The following is a 16,501-nucleotide window of genomic DNA, read 5'->3' as shown; positions in this document are numbered from 1 at the left end:
TAATTTTTATTAGATTTAAATGCTGGGAAACAGTTTGTAAAAACGCTAAAGAAATTCTATTGAAATTGAAACACATGAGGTTTTTAATTTGTACTGTTTTAAATTATGGTATAAAATTTTTTTTCAATAAATTTCCCGATAATTCTGTATTTTATCGTTTTTCATTTAAGACTAGAACGTTTTAAGAAAGAATATCAATTTAATAATTCCTTATAATGTGAGCAATGATTGGAAAAATTACATCATTTTTGTTGTTTACAGCAACTACAAATACTTAGTTACAAATGTAGTTAAGTACAACTACTTTGTTACAAATATAGTTAACTGCAACTACAACTACTTTGTTGAAAATGTAGTTAACTGCAACTACTTTTTTTAAAATGTAGTAACTGCAAACTACTTTGGAATTGTAGTAATTACTTCACTACTTTAAGGAGACGAAATTAGCTGGAGAACTTAAATTACACCTATGTTCAAAATGGTTTTGAATTACAATTTAGCTAACAATAAATAGAAAGGAATAATTACTTCACTACTTTAAGGAGACGAAATTATCTGGAGAACTTAAATTACACCTATGTTCAAAATGATTTTGAATTACAATTTGGCTAGCAATAAATAGAAAGGAATAATTGAGAAATATTTATTCATGTTTACATGAACCAAATCATTGCTCCAATTTTTTTCTTAATTAGTTCATTTAATTTTCAACTTTTTATGTCTTTTTCAATAGCGAATATTTAATTTCAGAAATACGACATTGTCAAATACTTGCAATTTTTTAACAATTTAATGCTCTTTTATTTTCACTAAAAAATTAAGTACAACGAAAATACATTCCCTACTTTTAAATAACACCATTGTTTAACGAGTGTGCGTTTGCTTGTGAAAGTGTGCCCGAAGTGATTAATTGTCTATTTTTCGCTATGGCTCGTTTAAATATTAGTTATACGTAATTTTAAATACATAACTTCTGCTAAAGCTCAGCTCCAGCTTCAGGGTCATTTTCATTGCATCCATAGGCAGACCTGCAAAGATTTCTACCCATAAAATTCGAACAATTAGCTGCATTAGAAAAATGTTTCTTTTCTGCCAGTAATCACTACAAACTTTTTGTTCTAAGTATCGCACCACTCCTTACGTTATTTAATTTTTTTTTTTTAAGTAGCACACTGCACTACAAACTCCAAAAAAATGTAGCGAATACTGTAGTTTCACTACTTCCAGTACGCTACTTCCGACCACTGACTGTGAATAATAATGCATAAAATAATACATTTTTTTACGTAGTGCTATTTAGATCTCGAGAAGATGTTAAACCAAAAAATAAAAGTCTCTAAGTTACAAATATTACAAATCCGATTCAAAATTCAAATGAAACACACGCACATCTAGATGAAACACAGATCACGTGCAAATGGAAGAAAGAAACTTAAAATCATTTTAAAATGATCCATTAAATCGTAAAATTTAAATCCAAAACAGTTTAAAATAACTAAAAAATTTTAATTTTTAAGCACATTCAAAACAAGCAGCTATTGTGAGGCTAGTAGATGAGTATCAAATGTTTGTATTCCTGTATTTATACAGTATAAATTATTCTAAAATTAACGTTATAGTAATTACATTTCAGAATTAATTATTCCAAAATTACACTGTTTTAATTTTGTAATAAATTACATTTTGTAATAATTTATTGCAATAAATTACACTGTTATAATTTTCATTCTAAAACTACGTAAAAATAACTGCAGCACTCGGGAAATAAAATTAGCTATAAAGTTTGCAGTTTAGAACATTTCTTTTTCCTTTACGGTTTTAATAACTGTTAAACCGTTTACAACTGTGACGGTGAAAAGGAACTGTGAAAACAAAACCATACGGCTTCGGGACCATTTATAACTAGCTTGGCTTCAAAACCGTAAAAATGAAATTTAGCTGGATATTGGAGTTAGATTATGTCAGGTATTTCGTTAAGTAATGAACAATGAAGTTAGGTTGCAGTTGAAAATGTGTTTTTTCAAGTGAACCTCGGAACGTCGCTTATCTAGTAGTGCCATCTATCGTAAGAGATTAGAAATACGAGAATGTTTTGTATCAATCAGTTTTGTGGTGCTGCCATAAATGCGTGAATGAAAGTTTCGTGTTCTAATACTCCAGGGTCTCCAATTAATGAGTGTATGACACGAGAAGCACTTCATGCCCTCAAGGAATCGAAGAAATATTGTTGTCAACTCTGGAATTCTAACCCCCGTTCATGAAGTTGATAGATTATCCCTCTTGGCTACAGTGTGTCCCCAGCTGCAAGAAATCCAGTGGCTTCATCAGCTTAACTTAGTTGATTTGTATAAAATTCCAGTTTTTGAACCATATTAGATTAAAATATATAGTTAACAATTTTTCACACAGTTAATCACAGTTTGAATACCATTTTTCACCATAGTTTTTGAACCATATTAGATTAAAATATATAGTTAATGATTTTTCACACAGTTAATCACAGTTTGAATACCATTTTTTATGTGGGACTGTTTTGGTTGGATATGGTAAAGTAAGATAAATAAGTTGTTTTTTAACGATTTTTTTCTGCAACTCTCTGTAGATGTTGATCTAGTTTACGTAAAAAGAGTTTAATGACAAAACTCAAAACTTTTTTTATCAAAAAAATTTTTTTGCAACAGTCAGAAAGTTCTTTAACAACTGTTACTGTAATAAAAATGCCATTCATTTCAGATTTTCAACTTACAAAGGAACTCAGCTTGTCGAAAGAGGCAGTTACGGGGTATATCAACCAATTCAAGAAACCTCTCACCTCCATAAAAATGTCACAATATTTCACACAGTCAGATGTGAAACAGATTACATGTCCCATTAAGAAAATATTCTCTCATGGGGTTCTTCAATCGGATATTACAATGTGTGGTAAATAAATCAGAACTAAAAGGTTATAAAATAGAACATCGATTCGGAATGTAATAATCGTAGTATACCTGCTCCGAATACAAAATAACATAGTTGTACATAAAACTGCTACTCTCGATAACAAAGATAAAATGAACTTATTGTATTTTATGCGTGAAGTGACAGAAAAAGGAAGCTCAAAAATCATCAGAGTGTGATTGCTATCAGACAGCTATTGATTGAAGCAATCTTTATTAGTTGATTTTAAAAAAAAATGTAGCTGTCAGATCAAAAACAATGGCCATGCTAACAAGGACAAGGACATCAAGACTAAATTATTCTTTCAACTAGAAACGCAATGTGTGTCTAATAAACTGTTAACGAGAACTCCATTCTCGTTTGTGTATATTTCTCTATTCGCCAATTCGTAGGGTAAAAATATTAGTTTCAAAGCTATTTTGTTTAAAACTGTTGAAAAAATAGATCCATATTTGCATTCTTGAGCATAAACATAGCATTCAGCGCTGTGTATGTTGTTAGAAATTTCTGCTTCATCAGATTATGTATCACTTGAGTGGCAGGCAATGGATTGGATCGGAAAGCCTAACAAATCTCACGTAATCTGTTTTTATTTTTTAAATTTTTATTATTATCAAATATGGCCTTTTTATCTAATGCCCATTTCTTCATTGAACCATTCTGCAATACATGATTAAGGTTAACTCCTCAATTAGATGTCCAAGAAAAGAGGAGCAAAGTAATGTAATCCATAGAGGAGCAAAAAAAATAACTTTCATTAAATTAATTAAAAGAAAAAAGAAATTTATAGCAAAATATATTCATATATATTCATAATATATTCATAAAAAATTCAATATAGATTCTCAATTCATTAATTCAATATATATTCTCAATTGATAAAAAATTCAATATCTATCAATTTTCATGAATATGTAATTTCAATATATATTCAGAAAAAATTGATCTTTGTTTTAAATTTATTCGTATGAAAATGTATGCGGAAATTATGCAAAAATAAAAAATTAATTCCTTCAGACAAAATATTCTTAATTTTTTTTATATGTAAAAATATATTTAAATTTTAATAACCTATCAATAAATTTGTTTCTAAGTCATATAAGTATTACTTTTCATAAGATAATTTGCTTAACCCTTTGACACAGAATTTTTATTAAGATTTTTTTCATATTGTTTTGCTTTGAGCCAAAATAAGTGAAAAATATTTTATTATATATTTTAATAGTTTATTTTCCTGAAATACAGCAAGAGACATCGGTATCTTTTCTGCGTTAAAGGTTAAATATTCCAAACACGGTTCACTTCTTAACAATAATTTTTCAAATTTGCACTTATTTGCAGTTCGAAGAGAAACAACTATTTACGATTAAAATTTCTTTAATTTACAAAAGCAATTACTGATAAGTGTTATAATATGAATAAAAGAATTCAAACTACATTTTTGGATTTGTATTTAAATACAAGTATAATTTCTGCAATATGACTGATTTTTAGCAACTATTGCATCTCTTTTATCATTTAGAAATACAAAAATATATTTTTGTTTGTAATCAGAGCGTCAAAAGAAATATTTAAATGTGGCATCGGTTTCCCTTCTGCGTCAAATGGTAAAGTCAAATAGTTTCTTAAAAAAAAAAAAAGAAATTAACAAAAGCAGTAATACTAATTCGTTGTATTCCCCTTTCAGCCGAATTCTTAGGGCCATTGTCCCCAGCGCCCCTTCTCCCCTCACGCCACTTACATTTTTTATAGTGCAACTATAAAATATGACGCCTGAAAATTGTATTTCTATGTTCTTTAAAAAAATTAATATATGTGTTACTCGCATTTACGTCTATCAAACGTGTTGCGTACAGTGTTACACTAATACCTTAAAAGTCCTTAAAAAAATTTTTTTCGAAGAAACATTTTTCAATTTAACACTGAATCAAATTATTTAAAATCTTAAGCTAATAAAATCTTTTTTCCTACCAGTGTAGTAGACTTAAGGAGGTGTAGGGGTATGAAGATGGTTTGAAGTTGAAAACTTTTGCACAGTTTTAAATAACTTTCAATCAAGTTACGATTAAAGGAAGTAAAAAAGAAAACTAAATTCGCGGCACTTCAGTGTAACAGAAATCATTTTAATATTGACCAATTTACATGCTACAGAGGGTGTTTAAAGTTTTCTGATCAGAAGCAGTCACAGTTCAGAAAAGGGTTATCTCATTGGTAAGCAAACGCTCTATCCCCAGACCCACCAAGTTACCCCATCCATAAGTTTTAGTATATGCACTGTCATAGCAAGTACAACCTTCTATAAGTTTATAGCAATGGTAGTGGAATACTCTTTGCACATCACATTTGCTTTTGAAATTATTCATATTTCGATTTCCTTATTTACCATTTTTTCGCCACCGATATCGCTAACATTGGATTACAGAAAATAATATAAAAATATATAATAATAAAGTCTTTCGATACTTAATTTCTGTTTTAATTTAAATTTATTTTTATGTTTATTTAATATATTGCAATAAATATAAAAAAATCTCTATTAAAAAAAGTAGTTCCAATAATTGGGTACTTGAAAAGTGAAGTGATTTAAATCAGATTGAACAGGATGCTTGTAAGGGACATCACGCGTGTGTGCTGAACCTGATTGGCTATTGAATCGACAAATGTCATGATTTACCAACGATGAAATCTTTTTCAGACATAAAATTGAGCATTAAAAATATTTTAATTTCATTACCATGAGTTTTACATTTTCATTATATCAGCATGGAATACCACAGGGGACATCTCTTTGAGCAACTATTTGATTACAATAACACTTAAACTAATATTAAACTTTTTTTCATTTACTTCATTAAACTTAAACGTCTTAAGATAACAACATTGTATAGATCATAAAAGAAAAACCTTTTACATCAAAATATCCTCCATTTTTAACATTAGAGTTTTTGAAAACTATATGTGTAATTAAATAATCAGAAAATTTATTTTTTTTAATGTTCAGTATAATTATACTTTAAATTTATGTCAGTTGAATTTGATACATTATTTCTTCAGCCATGATTGAAATGTAACTATCCATAGAAGAAATTAATTCATAGTTTAGTTAAGTTTTTTGTTCTCGTAATTATCTTGGCTGTCTAGTTTTCGCCTTTTTTTACAGCTTTGTTGTAGTTTAATTAACTACGTTCATTATTTTAATTTATTTTGTGTGGCAGGTGTTACGGAAATTAAATTTCAATAAGACAGTTAATTACAAATAAAATGCAACACAAAGCTGTTAGTTATACCTAGTCTTAATGAAAAATAAAACCTGACACGTTAATTATATTTATAAATAATTGATTTATTCAATAAATAAAGAAATATAGATGTTACGATCCTAATTAAGATTGCGTCAAAATCCAGAACAACTAATCAATCAATTATTTATTACGTTTCCAGAAGCATTTATGAATATTGTCTGTGTTTTTCCTAATGAATCTAACAGATGATTTCACATACGTTTTTTAAAAGATTTATTTTGAAAACACAATTTAATATCGAGTTGTGTTAAATTGATTCAAACTATTTTGAAATTTCTAATTTCAAATATAAAACAGTTTTATATCTTTGACAATATCAGGCGCATACATGTCTTTGATGTTGTAAACACTTAATTTGCTTCATAAATTATAAAGATGAAAAAGTAAAAATGCTGAAAAATAGGTGCCCATACTAAGAACTTAACAGACGTGAATAAGAGGGGGAAAATATTTGATAAAAAAGCACAAAGTTGCCAATAAAAAAATAGACAATTAATAAAATAAAGATGAAAAACAAGACTAGAGGAACTGGTAACCGAGAGGCAAATCAGCGCAGGATGCACTTTCAAGCTCTATTGGAAGGAGATAAGGACTTCGTGTCGTTAACAATTTAATCGGCATTCATACATTGAGAAAAAGTATGATCAGAACTACCGGAATACATTAAAATCTACCGTATTTACAACTCCACTGGAGCAACGAAAAACCCCTTTCTAAAGATTTTGGTAGTTGTTGACGTATGGCATTAAGACAGAGGGGGTGTGATTGTTCTTGTTTTCCAGTAACGCCATCTATGGTCAAGAATTCAACTTCTGCCACACCCATACGTCACACCCGTTTATAGGGCCGACCCATTCATACATCTACTCATTCATCCATTGATTTTGGTAAAATTAACAATAAAATATGGTTTTGTAAAATGCGATAAAAGTTGTCATATAATTTAGTAGTTTTTTCATAATATCTTAGAACATAGCGCGAAAACCCTTTATTCGGTTAAATTTACTTTACAGTTTTGTATTTTTGTTAAACGTGTGGTAATAAGAATTAAAATTTTTGAGCCCAGTATTTCTGATAAACCGTTACTAGCTATGGTAGAACAGTTATATGGCAGAAAAATTATTAAATGAATGTTTTAAATACAGTATATGTTTTGGTTTTTTGACAAGAGCTTCATTATCATACAGTGCGGTAGTTTTACCAGAATTTTTATCGGCATGTATGAATGAAACTGGATTCTCCAGAGCATCAAGATGAAGAATTCACATTATCAATCATGTCTTTCCCCTCGGTTTCGTTTCATATCTATGTACTATTTACTCTGAACATCTTATAAATAAAAAATCTCAGCGCAAGGGCTTATGTCTTTAAAGTTTTTTTAATGTATGTTTTCAGTTGCTTTTTTTGTATAAGGGAGAATGTATTGAAACGTGACCGCCTATTTATAACATAAAGAATGTCTTTATTCATCTACTTATTTTTTCTCCACATTTTAGAATGTAATTTTAAGTTAAAATAATACTAATAATGATATGAATTTTTGCCATCATGGTAATAGGTTATACACTGTTAGAATTTCCTTTCTAAAATGATGGTAAAATGGCCGGCAGCAGTCTGTCAATCCAATTAACCGTAAAGTTTACGATAAAAACATATTTTACCATTACGGTTTCAAAACCATTACAAATAATATAGTTAAAATACAATCAATAAAAAAACTATTCTGTTTTTAACTATTCATAAGGGAGATGGCAACAGCTCGTAGCCGATGAAGGTTGTGTTTATTTACTGTCTGATTTTCTAAGTTTAAAAGTCTGTTTTTATAGGTATTTCATTATATATTTTGTGATATTCAGTTTTATCGAGATAAAATAGTACCGCATGGTGATTTTGGTGGTGTTTTGTTGAAAATTGAGAGTTTTATGAGTGTTTTACGATTTCAAGCCAAGATGGCGGTGTGTTTACGTTTTGTNCATTTCGTTAGTATAAGGGTCTGTTGGCCTGAACGGTACAACACCAAGCACGATCAATATTGTTTTAATTTGTTTTTATGTTAAATTGTTGAACGATATGTTCAATTTTAAGGGTCCGTTGACCTTCTTTCTCATGTGTTGCAATGTTTTCGAGGCTTGTTGCCATCGCTGTTACTGTAAAATTTTTAACATTTTATTTCTATATAATTGCTGTCAAATTAATTTGTTGTTCCACTGCATTCGGCGAATGGGCCTATAGGCCTAGGCCGCTGTAAAATTTCCTTTAACTATTCATAACTAGCATGGTTTCAAAACCATTAAAACGAAATTTAACTGGACATTGGAGCTAAGCTTTTAGTTAGGTAAAGGACATTTGAGCTAGGATGTGGTTGATTTGTGTTTTATCAAATGATCTGTGGTATGCGGTTAAATAAGTTTAGTTGTTTCGCCTATCGTAAGCGATGAGAAATTCAAGACTTTTTCGTGTTAAATAGCGTTATGGGGCAGCCATCTATTTGTGAATGAGAGTATCGTATTCTTTTAGTCCAGGCTCACAAATTGGAGAGCCGGTTCTGCCGACCATAAGATTGCCGGATTAATCCTCTCTGATATAATATCTACCCATCTGCGAAGAACTTAGTGGCTTTATTTGGTGGACGTAGTAGATGCGATAAAATTCTGGTTATTAACTTTGAAATTCCGGTTTTTTAGGTGAAAGCATTTAATAAACCTAGTTTTATCACAGTTAACAGTTTGGATACCATCTTATTTACGGTTATGTGACTATTTTGTTTGAATATGGTAAAATAACAATAAATTGCTATTTAATCTTTTTTTCCAAGCAACTTTCAACGGTGTAGTTATGATATAAAACTCCATTTCAAAGACCTACATCAAGGCAAAATCTGTTAGAAGTAAAATCAATCAAATAAAGAGCACTTTTATTTATTTTTTGTTTGTTTGTGAAATGTTGACTGTTAAAAAAGAAACTAATCAAATAGAAAAGATTTTTTATTTATTTAGTTATTCTTTGAGAAATGTTGACTGTTAAAAGTGAGCTCAATCAAATTAAAAAGCTCTTTTTTATCATTTTTGTTTTCGAAATGTTGACTGTTAAAAGTGAACTCAATCAAATTAAAAAAAGTTTTTTTAATATTGTTTTTAGCTTTAAAAACTATTTTATTTTAAATTTTAACAAGTGGAGCACATTAAAAGATAGTATTAATTATTTTACTTACTAATATAATATTTACTAACTAATTATTTTAATGCAATAACTATACGATATTTGTAAAAAAAATATTAATGATCTAAAATATTGTCCCAAACTTAACCTGATCCCAGTCTGTTTTTAACAATTTTCAGTTATCGAACTCTGTCACTACGAATCTCTGGTTTTTTATAATGAAATAAATCAAAACTTTGCACAAGCAACTACTCACATTATTATATTTACAAAAAAAAATTATGTAAAATACTTACATTCATTTAAAAATCGAAAAGATTCATTGGGGTTAATGCATAATGGCACCAGCCTTGTAGCTTTCAATTATGGTAGGTACTTATATATATATAGTTGTTTGCATTCAAAACTTTATTTAAGTTCAAACTGTTATTTTCTACTATATTACGAAAATAAATTCAAATAATGTTTAAACCCGGAAGGATTTGATAGACTTTGAATCCTAATTTGAATTTAAAATATTTAATTCAAAGCAAAGCAAAATCCAACCAGTATCTTAAGTTTAAAAACAAAAAATATAATGTATAAAACAATAAAAATATAGGTTAGTCTAAATATTTCCCCCGACATCTGTAATCGTGTCTGACATAAACATCGTCTTTTCAATAACCTGAAAAGTAATGAACGAATTAAAAGTACAAAAAAAAAATATTCAGTTAAAAAAATGAAATCGAACAGTTCACTTCGATAAAAGCTTTTAAGTCAAGTAGATTTTCTTAAAAACCCATATATTTAAAGTGATTAATTTTCCGATAACGCAAATTATATGTTTTGAATGCCAGTCATAAAGTTAACAGAAAAACTGGAAATAAATCAATTTTTTTAATCGTGACCGTTTAAACTGAAAAGAACGAATAACTAAAAATTCCCTCAGGTGAACACTTAATGAAAACTCGTTTTTAAAATAATAGTTTGTTCCGTTACAACAAAAAAATGCGTACAAATAATAACGCATTCAAATAATATTTATTTAATTCTTGTTAATTGAATAAATTATCCTGTTGTGAATTTCGTTACGTTAGAAATTTATGGAAGCAGTTGTACTTCTTCTTAAATTCCCTATCAAACGTAAATTGACGTTAAGCATCACATTAAAAAATTAAAAGTTATTAAACATTGATTAAAGAAATACACACTGAAATAAATTTTGGTCTACTACTGGTTAATGACATTTCTAGATGGAAAAATATAGTTCTGGTATTACAAACAAAAATATGCGGTATTTAAACCCTTCTCTTGGTTAGTCTTCTGTTAATAGGGTAACGGCTTACGGGGAAATTTTAGCTTACAAAATTATAGTTCTTATTACCACACATTTAGTAAAAAAATACTAAAAAGTAAATTTAACCGAATAAATGGTTTGTATGCCATGCTCTAGGGCAGGGAGGGCAAACCAATGGCACGCGTGCCATTTAGGGCACGCAACGCAATATTTTGGCCACACCACCGATCACAAAGTTCACTATGAAGCATATTAAAAATTGAATTAAAATTCACAAGAAACAGGAAAAAAACAAAACAATTATTAACAAAAGAATTAACAATTAATGCCAACAAAAAACAATTAATAACCATAAAAAACAAGCTCACTATGACTAGCAAAAAAAATTTAGCATTCCTGCTTACGCTAACATCTTACAACCCAATATAAGTTATTTGACATCTAATATGCAATAACAGAAGTCACACTGATGTTACTTTAAGTTGAAGTAAGCGTATAACTGAGACATTGCATAATGTATTTTTTACCCCATAGTAAATAGTTTTGAGTTGATACTATTTTGTACTATTATTTTCCCAATAATCACGATGTCAAAATTATTTGACCACTCGCCTATGGCCTCATTAAACAATTTTTTAGAAAAAATGACACGTTGGTGCATAAAGGTTCGTCACCCCTGCTCTATGGTATCACAATAAAATTACCAAATTTTATTACATATTATAAAATCGTATTTTATTGTTAATTTTACAAAAATCTTCATCGAAGCATTTCGGTTAAAATTACCGAGCCTTTTGGTGCTCTTGAGAGCCAGAAACATTGTTAATTTTACTATATTCTGACCATACTTTTTTCTCAGTGTATAAAGATTGAACATAACTATAATAACTTAATAAATTTGCATAGCTAAAGCCTTTAAGAATTTGTTTAAAATTGTTTGTAGAGGTAGCGATATAACAATTAAGCGATAGAACAATTGAATTTTATTATTTATATTCATTTGAAAAGGTATATCAGTTATACGTCTTGAATTTTAAAACAATATTATCATTTCCAAATTTTCAAAAAGATTACACACAATAATCAATACAGTATAATATTACTATACTTCACAATACTGAAATATAATAAAATAAATATAAAAGCAATAAAAATATAATAAAATTATGTCCTTGCAATATATTAGATAAGAAATTTAAATTTTTCAAAGAAAGCTATCAGATTAAAATAAAAAGTTCTAGTTCTAAACTCCTTAAAAGTATCCTGAAAACTATAAAAATATTAAACATTTATTTCACATGAGTGAAAATACTATGACAACAATCGAAATTTCTTTTTTCAAAAGACCAATCGGAGAAAAAAATAAATGAGAAAAATAAATTTATGTAAGGAAATTTCTAAGAAAACGTTGATCAAGTTGATTGATTTACTTAATTACAACTTAGTATTTTTCCAAATAATACCACAGTACAAAATTCTAATATTTAAAGTCAAGAAATATTTTTATTAATAACTACATTCTCATTAGCAGTATAGACAAGGCATGAATTAAAAATCTCGCTAATGTTGCCGATATTTTTGTTTTTATTCTTTACTTTCTTTTTAGCTGTAAGTGTGTAATGACGTTACTATTACTGTGTACTTTTAAAAAAAGTTAAATAGTGACTTTCTAATAATAATTTTTGTTTTATATGTGCGTTATATTTGTTATATTTATAAAAACATTATTATCAGTTTTGCTACACATATACTGCTGTCATACAATTGAGAAAGCGAAGGATGTGCTTTAATAAAGACCATAACTATCCATGTTTTTTCAATTGTTACATGATATGATTCACAAAGTACCGTTAATGAAATAAGGTATTTCGATTTTCAATGTTGCAGAATAACGTAATATTTTTAGGTGCTTTCCGTTCCTGAAAATAATTTAGGGCAAACTAACGTAGAATGTTTCAATTTAAATGGAAATTCTAATTACTTTTGATCAATTGAAAAACAACGTTAGGGCTTCAATAAAGATTTGCACTTGCATTGTTTTTTTATTTTTGATTTTCAATTACTTTTGATCAATTGAAAAGCAACGAATCATCAATTTTGATCAATTGAAAAACAAATTTTTAATTTCTAATTACTTTTGATCAATTTTGATTGTTTTTTTATTTTTTAATTTCAATTACTTTTGATCAATTGAAAAACAACGAATCATCAATTTTGATCAATTGAAAAACAAATCTTTTTATTTCTAATTGCTTTTGATCAATTGAAAAACAACGTTCAATAAAGATTTGCACTTGCATTGTTTTTTTATTTTTTATTTTCAATTGCAAGGCAATACACGGGTCACTGGTAGAGAATCAGAGTACATAACTTCCTCGTCGATGAGAGTGCAAAAAAATTTATTTACGTAATTTTTTTAAATATTTTTCTTTCCTAAAATAAAGTTAGGATAAAACTAACAAAGAAATTTACATTAATTAATGTTGTGTAAATGAAAAAACAACTCAAGAGCCTCAATAAAGATTTGCGTCTTGAATTGCATCTTAGTACACGAGTTACTGGAAGTGAATCTAAGTACACGGCTTCCACGTCTATGAAACTGCAACAAATTACCTTACGTGACTTTTTAAAATTATTTTTCTTCTTTTTTAAATGCAATTCAGGTCAATTATAGAAATTTACGAAAAAGAAATATTTCAGGCACATTTTTTTTAGATCATAACTCTGATCTTATCAAATAGTTTCTGACATAACAACATAATATTCAAATGAAACCATTAAACTAGATTTTGCATAATCATATCCAAAAAGAATTATTGAGATCTAAACATAATCTATTGATCTAAATTATTTAGCTCAATTTAATTTAACATATTTGATTTGACCCTTCAATATAGGGGACACGGTTGAAAGGGTAATTCAAACAGAAACACGTAATAATGAATAGATTAAGCTAATGTAAAAAGATAGCAAAAATAATTTTTTCCAGTATTATCAGAATTTCATCTAAAGAAAATGATTATACAGTTTCTTCCTTTTTGTTATTTCTTTGAAAAAATGTTCTTCCTCTATGAAAACCATTAATCAAAAACCTGTGGAAAAGAAATTTACTTATCACGCCTAAATCTCTACCGTGTAAGATAAATAAATATTGAATAATTGTTTGAATAAAAAGACTTAGATTTCTAATCGATTTCAATTGTTAAAATTTGTACCATTGTTTTAATGTGTATTTTTATGTGGTATGCTTTTAAAAATAACTGAAGCGTGTTCAATTATAATGCTGTGCAAATGTGGTACAACAGTAATAAGGTGTCAAGTCAAATTGTGTTACCGTATTAATTAGCTTCTATTACACGTGGTTACACGATACCCTAAGTTATCGCGAATAGAAGTATTGTCGAACTAATAACCTTGTAATGGCTACTTCAAATTTGTAGTAGAAAATATCAACAACGTAGAAAGCTAAGTCGGGTTCAACGTTAATCCAAGCTTAATATGTGACAGCCTTAACATGCGTATGCCTAATATGCGACATACCAAGCATGCGTATGACAAAACACGACATCCCTAGTATGCCTAATATGCGACACCTATAGTATGCTTAATATGCAACACCACTAGTATACATATGCCTAATACGCGACACCTCTAGTATGTGTATGTTTAATACGCGGCATCCCTAGTATGCCAAATGTGGGACACTCTTCGTATGTATATGCATACTATGAGACATCCCTAGTACACATATGCCTAAAATGCAAAGCTAAGGAAAGGGTGAGCTCAGCAAAAAACAAGAAAAAATACTTATGGATTTGCCCAGGGACCCATGCCTCAAATATTGGTATTTATTTTAGTAGTTATTTCTTTTTTAAATTTTCCACTTGCAAACCTTTTTTCTATTTCAACATATCGCTAAAAAAAGCAAAAGAAAGCGATTGTCTCCTCATTTCTAAAGGCTTCATACAATAAAACTTCATAATCCGAATTCATTGTTGAATTAAAAAAAAAGATTTATTTAAGCGGCTTAAGATGGCTATTTTAGATAAACTCTTAAAAGAAAAATTCCACACCTCTTAAAACCACTAATGCTGTGTAGATAAAATATATAGGTGAAAGAATAGAAAAGGATTTTTAGGGAAAAATTGTTAGGTTGCTCTTTTTTAGAAGAAATAATTGAAGAAAAAAAATATATTGATTTCAATTACAAAAGTTGGAAACCTGATGTCCCAAAAGATGTTTTCAATATTCAAAACATAAAAATAATATCTAATGGACCTCGCAAAATGTCTTGCCATAAAGTCTGGAGATGCTTCGAATTAAACTATTAATTTCAATCATAATAAATAAGGAGCTTTAAAGTTTATTCGAAAAAAGCTAAAAAGCATAGTTCTGACTTAAAATTCAGAAAGTATAATTTCAATGAATATAATTATAATGTATTATAAATTAATGACTAAGTTTTGCTTTAAAACGTGTAAAAAAAAATTTAAACAGATGTATTGTAATGTTGTTTCCCTTTTCTGGAAAAGAATTAAGCTTCAGAAATATGAACTTTAACATTCATCTCAAATCAAATCACTGCCATAATACAAGATGATAAACTTTACCGAAAAAGCTGTACATAAAATGTAAACAAAAGTTCGCTATTTTGAAATTAATTTGTACACGTTGTTGTAAATTCTTCTCATCAGAAGTAAAACTAGTTTTGATACTACAATTAGTTGAAATGATTCTGTTATACCAGGAAAGCTAAATGTGTTCTTAAATTCAATAGAAGAATAACTTAGTTAATATTGAAAAGATAAAACTGTTTAGTATTTATTTCGAGTCATAATATTTCAAATAGACAAACCCAAATAAAACAAATGTTATCTAAATAGAAAAAAAAGAAGGAAACGTTTGATAGTTTTCACTGATGAATATAGAAATAAGTTTGAAGAAAGATTATATAATAATAAATAAGTGCCGTAATATAATATAATAAATCGTCCGATGAAAACTGCATGGAAATTGTAAACAAAATGTAATAAGTTTGCTATTTTTAAATTAATTTGTACAAGTAGCTGTAATTTCTTTTCATCAGATGTAAAACTAGTTTCAATGGTAAAATAAGTTGAAATAATTCCTGTTATACCAGGAAAGTCAGATACATTTTTGAATTCAATAGCACAATTAACTCAGCTATTATTGAAAAGATAAAACTGCTTGCTATCTATTTTGATTCATAGCATTTCAAACAGACAAACCCAAATATCACTTCTACTATCTAAATAGCAGAAAAAAGGAAGGAAGCGTTTGATAATTTTCACTTATGGATATAGAGAAATAATTTCCGAATTTAAAATATGGAGATGAATACAATGTGAGATGCTGATTTACACTGTTACTTTGACCAAAATGACAACCGTATGTTTGACATTCTGTCATCAGATATCTGTACCTCGATAACAATCGCAAGTCTTCCACAATCGATTTATGGCGATTATAATCTTGATGTCACAGGAGATAAGAGAACGCATTGTTTTATGCAAGAACTGTAAGTTTAAATTTGACGTTGCTGAAATTGAAACAAGGAAAACTTGAACCCGAATTGAAGAGACAGAAGTGATTATTTGTCTTTCCGATGCAGGGATAAAACATGTAAATGATTTACAGTACGGCATGTTTAAAAATGTAAACTGTTCGCTTCGCGTAATCTCGATCTTCTAACCAAGATTTGAAAGTATCTTTGTAATAATGTAAAATATTTGAACATATTTTTGAAAACTAAAAAAACAATCTTAAATATGGAAGAAAAATTTGCTAATGATTTTGTTAA

The 16,501-nt window shown here is 28.4% G+C and overlaps 1 protein-coding gene across 1 annotated transcript in view; it reads left to right on the top strand.

Annotated features, from left to right (window-relative positions):
• The window catches only part of LOC107456503 (gonadotropin-releasing hormone receptor), a 72,775-nt gene extending 69,482 nt beyond the window's left edge, over window positions 1-3,293 (top strand). The window contains exon 4 of the mRNA XM_043049648.2: window positions 2,734-3,293. The gene's annotated coding sequence lies outside the window, so the exon portion shown is untranslated. The remainder of the gene's footprint in view (window positions 1-2,733) is intronic.
• Window positions 3,294-16,501: the final 13,208 nt, after the last annotated feature.

The sequence above is a fragment of the Parasteatoda tepidariorum genome, chromosome 5 (genome assembly GCF_043381705.1).
Source record: "Parasteatoda tepidariorum isolate YZ-2023 chromosome 5, CAS_Ptep_4.0, whole genome shotgun sequence".
NCBI classification, from domain to species: domain Eukaryota; kingdom Metazoa; phylum Arthropoda; class Arachnida; order Araneae; family Theridiidae; genus Parasteatoda; species Parasteatoda tepidariorum.
This window is presented reverse-complemented; position numbering and strand designations above follow the sequence as displayed.